The following is a 9,291-nucleotide window of genomic DNA, read 5'->3' as shown; positions in this document are numbered from 1 at the left end:
TCTGATTCCCATAGTCCCTGTAAATCATCCCAATATCTTGTATCTTGGAGACTAGTTTTCTAATGGTGATTTGATACCAGGATTAAATCTTAGTGTGCTGACTTGGTTTTCCTATCCTACAAATGCTTATCTGGTTTTTAGACACTGCTAATAATTCTTTAAAATGTAGTACTGGCTTTTGAAATTTTGAAAGCAATAGATGGAACTTAGCTAGGTAGCAATTGTTATGATAACAGAATGGTTTTATCATAAATCTGTGTAAGTAGGTTGGAAGCATCAGTTAATATATTACTGTGTTTTCCAGAGGAGGAGATAGCATGTAAATTTTGTATTTAGAAACTCTGCATGTCCATACATAAAAATCAAAGTATATATTAATATCTAGACTACTTTAAAATACTGGAAATACTGGTGTCCAGTGCAGTTATTATTCAGGCTTTAGTAATATAAAAATTACGAGAATGATTTTACATGCTGATTTGATAGTGGCACGCAAAGGTTCAATTAGGATGAAGAGTTAATTGGATGGAACAGTGTAAAAATATGGTTATGCTCCTAGATACTAAGTTTTAATGAAAAGCATTACTTGAAGTATCCTCATGTCCTCTATATTTAGAAACAGTGCAATGTGAGCAAGGATGATAGATTCTTTAGACTGCTTTTTGGAATGTGACCCATGGAAAGATACCTTTTGCTATGGGGGGGAAGGCATCTGCTGCAGCATATAATTGAGGGCATGGAGTGCAATCACGTCCTTGTGGAAATCGGTCAGTTGTGACAGGGTTTTTAGTTCCAAGAATAGTAATGGTTCTCTTTGGTATTCTAGAATATGGGAAAACCCTTATTCTTATATTTTAACCCTTAGCTGAATCCCAGAGAGAATGATATTTTGAATAGCTTTCTTCTAATTTAACCTCATTATTATACTGTTAAATCCTAAAGGTCAAACTAAAATGGAAAACTGCCCACAAATCCCTAGTCTTTCACTGTGTTTAACTCAGGATGAGTGTGAGATGATGACAGGTGGCTTTAAAGTACCTTTTGTCCTTTCCTAATCCTGATTTATGGGGATTTAAACATCACAGGCATAGTAAGTAGTCAACAAACTGCTCTGTCTCATAGAGTTGTCTAGGGATCATTGGGAACTAGGGAAATATAGAGGCTATAGTGTTGTACCTTCATCTGTTTCTGGTATGCACTCTAGTTGTGGTCTGGAGTAGGATCTGCTCTGGTGACCCTAAACCATATTAAGTTTGTATGAGGTTTTTTTATACTGGTAAGTTAGTTCAAACCAGCAGCTTCATAGTTGTGAATCTGACCTTATATCTTGTACTGCAACTTGATCAATAGGTCAGTTTACATAAGAAGGAATTGTGTTGTGCTATAAGAAGAGTAGTAAGAACTACTGCACATATTGATTACATTCTTTTTGTTTGCAGTCCTGTTTGCTGTCTCTTGTAACCTAATCTTTAAAGAAGCAGATTAATGCCTGCAAGGAGGTATTAGGAAGACAAGAATACATTGTGAAGGAAGGAAAAGGAAATGGCAATTTGGAAGAATGTGTGATCCATACTGGGATAAGTGAGGGTATAGTGACAGAAATAAACAAAGGGAAAAGCATGATGTCCTTTAGGAGAACAGTAAGTGGTTCTTGCTGCTGTAACTCTAAGAGCAAGATTTGGCTTTAATCAAAAAGACCTTAGTGCAGGAATGGAAGGGTGCTGGCAATAACATCATAATTTGAATCTCTGCTGATTGTAGTCAGTGCATCAGTATTTGAAACAGTTGTAGTCTGATGACATTTGGAAAAGTTGGATGATAGTAAAACATGAGAAGAGTTTCATGTATTTTGGATGTGTTCTGTAAGGTTTATCGAAACTTACTTATCTGTATTGATTTAAAATACGAAAAAGCTCATCTAAAGCTAATCTATTACTACCTTCATACGCTACTTGTCAAAGCTCAAGCAAGATGGAGTCAACAGTGATTATTGGCAATGAGGTGCATAAAGGAACAGATATGACTAAATCATATTACAAGGATGGTGTGGGATGCCTGTGTTGATTACTGAGGATGTAAATGTTTGTCTTGAATTTTCACTGGGTCTCTTTGATTGCTGGATATAAAGAGAGAGAGATCTGCTTCTGCCGGAAAAGGTAAACATGGATCAGCAGAGTTTCTATTTATTAGTCTTCAGCTTTTCGTAGTATCATCACCTGCCTATTGGATGATGGCCGCTTTTTAAATGAGAATTTCTCCATTCATATAGACATGCCTTTGCTCTTCAGGTTGAATCACTTTATTGTGCGCAAAGGGTAACAAGCCTTGAAGACCAGTCAGAAACAACAGCTAATAAAAATTCAGGGGACTGATTGTCTGAAAGGTTGACTGGAAAAACTGACTGTTGACTGAGTTCCTGCTTGTATCTAGGACAACTAGATACCTTGTTTCTAAAGCCAGGCATGCATTTTTGTCATCTTTGCTTGAAAAATACCTTCTTTTCTTCCTGCAGTAGGTCCAGGCATCTTGTGCTTCATTTGAATAATGGCTGTGGGGAGCTGATGAACCTTAGCTGAAAGTACTGAATTTTGAGTTGTCCCTCGTTAGTCTGATGGAGACAGAATTTAGCCTAATGTCTAAATGTTTTTTTAATCCAGAAGAAAGCTTTTTAACTGTGACCTGTAGAAATCATCTGAACATTTTGGGAATTGGAGAAGTACTTCTTGATACAGACTTGATCACCCATCAGCTTTTCACAGGTAGATGGCAATAGTAATATACCAGAACTGCTGAGTCCTCACTCCCCCTTTTTCCATTGTGGAATAATTAACTGGGTAGCCAGCTTCATAATTCAAAGGTCTAAGGTTTGAGGCTTGTCCTCTTAATTATTTCTGGAGTTTTGACTACAACACGACAATATGAATAAAACATTACTTTCAGGTCAATATGAGGGTTCAAGCTCATGGCCTTCAAATTAATGAAACAACTTCTTCTACTGTACCTAATCAGCCACAAAGGATTATGGGGACCTGGGGCATTTTCATTAGTATCTCTTAAAGTGCTTGACACAAAGTGACATAACTCTAGTTTTTCTAGAAAGGCTAAACATTAAACAGTCATTCTCAAGGAACAAAAGGAGTTTTAATATCTAGGGGAATGTGGTATGCAACCTCCTATTTACTTTTAATAGCTTGTGGCTCTGACTTACAATGACATTTAAGCACAATTGTTTATCTTAGAGGGGAAAAAAAAGCAATTAACAACTCCGCCAAAGCCTTCTAAGGCATCACTAATTACAATGAGTATGTTGCATAGTTCTGTTCATATACCTTTTTTTTGTGAACTCACAAACTACTCTTCTGGTGGAAATTTAGGCAAAATGAGTAAAGAATGTGTTCCAGTTTCTTGAGTATGCTCTTCATCTTATGGTGCAGTGCAGCTGCACTAGAAACTCAAGTGTTATGTATTTGAAATTTCTTAAGATAAGCACTAGAAAAGTAACTTTCCTGTGGGTTTTAATTTAAGAGCTCATCCTCATTAATGTTGATCACTGTACTCAAAACAGTGAAACAGCAGGAGGTACCCTTTACAATGCTGAGGTCTTCAGAAGTATCCTAATCCAGAAAAATTGTAAATTTTGGAACTGGATTATACAACAATAACTACTGTATGCAAGAATGAGTGCTGAGAGGAAGGAGGAATTCAGTTAGATATCTTGCAAAATACAAAACACACCATTAAGCTGTTTTTTTGATGGCAACCTTCCACCTCACAATTCTCTATTCTGTGAAGTGGCTATAAAAATAACATCGTATGCTCTCCTGATGGAACCTCAGGTGGATCTAGCTTCTCCAGGCATGCTATCCTGTTCCTCCTGAGTTGTAAAGTACAATCTGATGAGAGGTTGGCACGAGCAGTAAAGTAGGTTTAAGGGTGTTGTGCTCCTTACTGCAATTTGCAACTCTATCCCACGTTTGTGGGACTGCGCTCTAAGGCAGGCACAGCGGTCAGCGCTCTCTTGAGGACCTGCGCAACTGAGGGGACAAAAGGGAGGGTGAACTGCAGTGCTGCAGCTCCGAGGGAAGATGGATAAAGGGGGAAGGGTGGACTTCTCAAGCCAGTTACACTGCTTACCAAAGTGTGCTCACTGAACTGTCCTATATCTCATTCCTGTGAACAAGTCCCCTGAGGAGGAGAGAGGTTGTTTTTTTTAATTATTGTAATCCTTTTGACCTCATGCATTCATGAGTTTGGTCTCTTCTTGTCAAATTAGTTTTGCAGGTTGGCTGAGTCAGGTACTATTTTCAAAGCAAGTATTTTGGGTATTGTTCCTCAGCAATCAGTTAAGAATTGCTAAAATGTGGCTTGTTTTGAGCTATCATTTTCTTCATATTTTTACCTTTAATATAACAAAATATATTTATATTATAAATATCTCAGTATACAAATCAATGGTTGTTATGCACAGGGTGTACTATAGCATGGTAACTGTATTTTGGTCATACCCTGAGTAGCTTTGTTCTCAGAAAGACTGTGTTTCATAGGCCTATTGCTGCCTAGGCCTCTTTTTCAATAAGCACAAAGGCTTGTTCACAAAATTCATGAAGAAAGACTGTATTTTCAGCTTTTCTTTTAAGTAGGCAGTGGTTAATCTCTGATGCTCTGAAATACGTATCAAAACTGTGAGAATCCATCACCTGCAATCCCTATACTGCTAAACCATGTTCTCATTTGCTTACTGTTATTACCTTGGGTTTGACCTGAAATTCTGATTAATACTACTGATCTAAGGGCTTAATATTTATATTTTCTCAGGTGCTTTTGATGGACTGCTTTTGTGATCTCTCAACAAGACATAACAGTTCTTAGTATGTGAGAGTCCCACTTATGAAGGTATTTATCCTGAACAGTTTTAAAATCTGCTATTAATAGGGATGTATACCAATGAAAATAGGTAATTTAATGTATGACACATGGTAGATACTGTTGCCTATTTGGTAATCAAGTTTTTAAACTAACTCTGTGAGAAGTAAGAGGAAAATAAATTCCAGCTTGAGTAATACATAAAGGAATAGTAATCTTGCCTTATACTAGGTTCACTGAGTGTTATCTCTTATAACATCACACCTGTAATTACTTGTAGCAATAGCTGAGATGGATGGTATACTGTTTTTTCCCCACTGTCTTTTATACTACTTATGTTTCACTGAGAAGCAGCTTACTAATTTCCCCTCAAATTTTTTCTAGTTCTCAACTGTAAAGTGCCTGAGAGATTAATCTAGTTTTATGCATAGGAAATTCATGCACAGAAGGGTTATGGTTAAAATACCTTTTGGTTTTGGATCTGTAGTTTGGGGGTTTTTTTTGGTACTTCAGTTAAGATATCAAGGGCTCAGAGTTTCAGAGTACTTGGTATTACATCTATAAAGCACAATCCCATTTGATTATGGCAATGAGTACTTCGTGTTTTGCTAAACAGACCCAGATGTCTCAAATCAGAAAATAATGAATGCTTCAGAAGTTTTAAGTGACTTACTATCATATAAAAAAAGGCCATGGCCTAGGCAGAGCTAGAGTAGTGTTCCCTAGTGTGGTAAACTTACTTTCCTTCTTTCTTGTTTCATTTGCTATTACATTTCTGCAATAAATGAGGCAGGGGCTTTCCTTCACTGTTTTATCCTCATCAATTACCCCAAAACAGTCTGCTGGTATATTGAATGAGTTAACATCCTATGAAAAACAGCAGGTCCTTGTGTAATGAAACTGTTCCTGAGTTACTGGCTTCAGAAGTGAAAATACTCTGGCTCTTATTTTGAAAGAAATGTTATGTGTTTCTCTCCTTTATGGAATACTGTGAGATGCATAACCTTGAAAGTGAATATTATCATACAGAACATATAAACAAATGTGGGAAATGCTGATGTTTCTATTTTTGTTGTATATGTGACTGCAGTGAAACCCAGGACAGATATTATTTAAACATAATAAAAACCAGGACAGAGTAATTATTTTCTATGCTATGAGCACTCTTTGGATGTACACTTCTGTTTTTGCAATGCTGCCCGGGCTTGGTTGGTAAAGTGAAATGTGGTTGGAAAAACATCAAGACGACAAGGACTCCAGTCTTGCTTTTTCTCAGCATAGCTCAGTCTGCTCTTGTAAAGGGTGTTCAAAGTTATTCCAGCCTATGCTATTTCCCTTGAGTACCCTAAAAAATTTTTAGAACTTAAGTCGTTTTGGAAATGCCTGCTTACCTCCCATTCCTTTTCAAGTACAAATTCCATTTGTTGCTTCCTTGCAGGGCAGAGCAGGCACTGAAGGGTCAGTGAACTGTAGCAAAAATGAGGACCTCTGTTCCTCAGAGACAGGAAGAGTGCCAAAGAAGTCTGCTTGCAGTAGGGCAAGTACCAAGAACTTTGGTAGCTAGAGATATAGCTGGGGTAAAGTATACCTGCCCTTACTTTCTGACTGTGTCTCCAGCATAGGGCACAGGGACTTGCAGGCTGGACCAGACAGTGATGACCAAGAGGTGGAGGGAGTCAACTGGAAGCTGTTTAATCTTCCTCCACTTCCTTCTGCCTTCCAGGTAAATAAACTCTTTCATCTCCATGCTGGTTTTGTTAAACTCCATCACAGGCACAGTTCTGCAGGTGAAATACACAAGGATTCTTTGGAAGCTCATTTAGTGACTGTCTGCTAGTCTCATTTGTTCAGTAGCAGTTACCAAAGAAGCGCACAGTTGCCATGCACTGCTTCTTGTTCCAGGGCACAGTGATATAATTCCAGGTTGAAAGAGAGAAGTTGTAATGTGTCACTAACCAGGAGACCTTGAGGAAACTTCTTGCCACAGTGCCAGCTGTATTGTGCAATCCTGATTGTGATTTCTGTTCTGGCCTGATTCACATCTCCTCTGTTTAATGTTTCTCACATTCATGTGGGCTGGGGATCCACCTTTGATCCAGTCTTCTGGAAATCTGTGCTCTAGTTATGAATATGCATTAGATGTTTGAGAACCATATCAACTAAGGCCTTCTTTTTCTCAGTTTTTTTTGTTTGTTCTTGAAATCCTTGGAAAAAATACCTCCCCGGCAAATAACTGCCATTGTTTTAAGATACTGTGAAACATGATGTGGCTTGTATCAGAAACTTGGAGAACTCGGGGCTGCTTTCTGCTTTTCCTTTCCATATGTTGTAGAGTTGAAATCAATACTGGTTCTCTGTACAAGATGCAGCCCAATTCCCTAAAAACATGACCTTCCTGTTTATGGAAACTTCTGCTCCCGCTACATGTACTTGGAAAGATTACGTGTTGAAGTCTAAATATACATTGCTACTGGGGACCCCCATGAAAACAACTAAGTCTGCTCTCCCTGAAGTCTGACGGCTTTGATGCAAACTGCATTGGGCCTTAGGTGAAGGAAATGCCTCAAGAGCAGTACCTTTAGAGACCCCCCTGTCATTAATAGCCTGTTAAGAAAGGAAGCCTCTAACACATAAATGTTGTTGCTTGCTGTAAAACAGAGGTTCAGTTAAATAAGTGGGACACTTCAAATTGCAGAACAGCAAAGATGGATGAAATCTGAAGAATGAACTGTCAGGTACTTACATTATTACCTAGGCAGAGAGATAGAGTCTTTAGTTTAGATTTGTATGACTTGTCATTACTAGTGCTGTCTTGCAAAATGAGCATGGCTACGGGTAGCCTTGCTTTAATATGATTAAACAAAAATAATAAAAAAGCTTGTCATGATAAAGGCATAGGATTTAATGATGAAACTTAAATGTGAAATTGGAAAAACAGCTTATAATGTAAAATATTTTCTGTGTGGTTTATCCAAGGACAGATTGACCACAGGATTACCGAATGCCAGCGGCAATTACAGCTTTACTGGATAATGCACTGGGACAGTTTACAGATGCTGAGGATCTGCCTAGCCCTGAGAAGTTCAGAAGAGAGTAATTTACAGGTACAGACCTGACCTACTCTTTCCTTTAGTGAATATATATCTTTTTTTTTTAATTATCCAAGAGCTTTGTGTCTTTATCTAGTCATACATCAACCCTGGTGTTTCTATCTGTTAAGAATTGGATGAGTTTGGACACTAAATTAGAACTGAACCCTGGTCAAAACCCAAGCCTTTTAATTTTTAACTTCTGTGCTTAGCATGCATTTTTAATGTGTAAGCAACATGGTGGTTCATTCTAAATTACACCTTTAATGGATTTTCTTATTCCTTGCTCACAGCAAAAACCAGGCAAGCAAACACATCCCAAACTGTATTTTGAATTAAAATAAGAGTTTAGTAAACAACTACATTGCCTATGTCCTCTCCCTCTAACCTTCTAACAGACGTAGTCTGCATCTTCTTAAACCTGAAATAATCAACTAAAAACCCCTAGATCTAGTTCAGTCAGAAAATGATCAGCTGACACTTTAGCCAACAGGAAGCTGAGAGGGAGAGGTGTGTTACATCTGCACGAGCAATTTTGGATGTAGTTATGGGAAAGCCTTGATCTTGTAGTTCTAGTTTCACTGAAGTCTCATTTGATGGTGTCCAGCAGGACAGCGTCCCTTCAGTTGGATGATGAGGTGCCACGGTAAAGTGAGAGGAGAAAATTTTAGATTAAGTAAATGGACAACAGTATTGTTCTATGCTGGCTCCTTAGTGACTATCATTCTTCAGCAGTGAAGCGTCTGGGCTGATCAGTTCATTTGTCTCTGAATGCAAATTTTGTCTTTTGAGTGCAAAGAATAACGGGTGGGGAGATCTGACCACCGTGTCAGCACGGGACTTCCCTTCACTATCGATAGCGTCTCCACCATTCCTGTTTGAAAATCCCTCTTGCCCACCATCCCCTGGGAAGTATAGATGTGTAGAAATGGTAATGGTGAATGGGACAGGAGCACACCTTCTGGCTGCCAGCTGTGTAGGAGTGAAACAGGTAGGTGTCTCCCAAAGCTTGTATCCAGGTCACCCCAAACATACATGAGCAGGCAATGTGTGCTCGCAGCCCAGAAGGCCAACCATATCCTGGGCTGCATCAAAAGCAGTGTGACCAGCAGGTCGAGGGAGGTGATTCTGCCTCTCTACTCCACTCTGGTGAGACCCTACCTGGAGTACTGTGTCCAGCTTTGGAGCCCTCAGCACAGGAAAGACATGGACCTGTTGGAGCGGGTCCACAGGAGGGCCACAAAAATGATCCAAGGGATTGAACACCTCTCCTGTGAAGAAAGGCTGAGAGAGTTGGGGTTGTTCAGCTTGGGGAAGAGAGGGCTCCAGGGAGACCTTA

Source organism: Phaethon aethereus (genome assembly GCF_964289735.1).
Source record: "Phaethon aethereus genome assembly, chromosome: 6".
NCBI lineage: Eukaryota > Metazoa > Chordata > Aves > Phaethontiformes > Phaethontidae > Phaethon > Phaethon aethereus.
Note: the sequence above shows the minus strand (reverse complement) of the source record.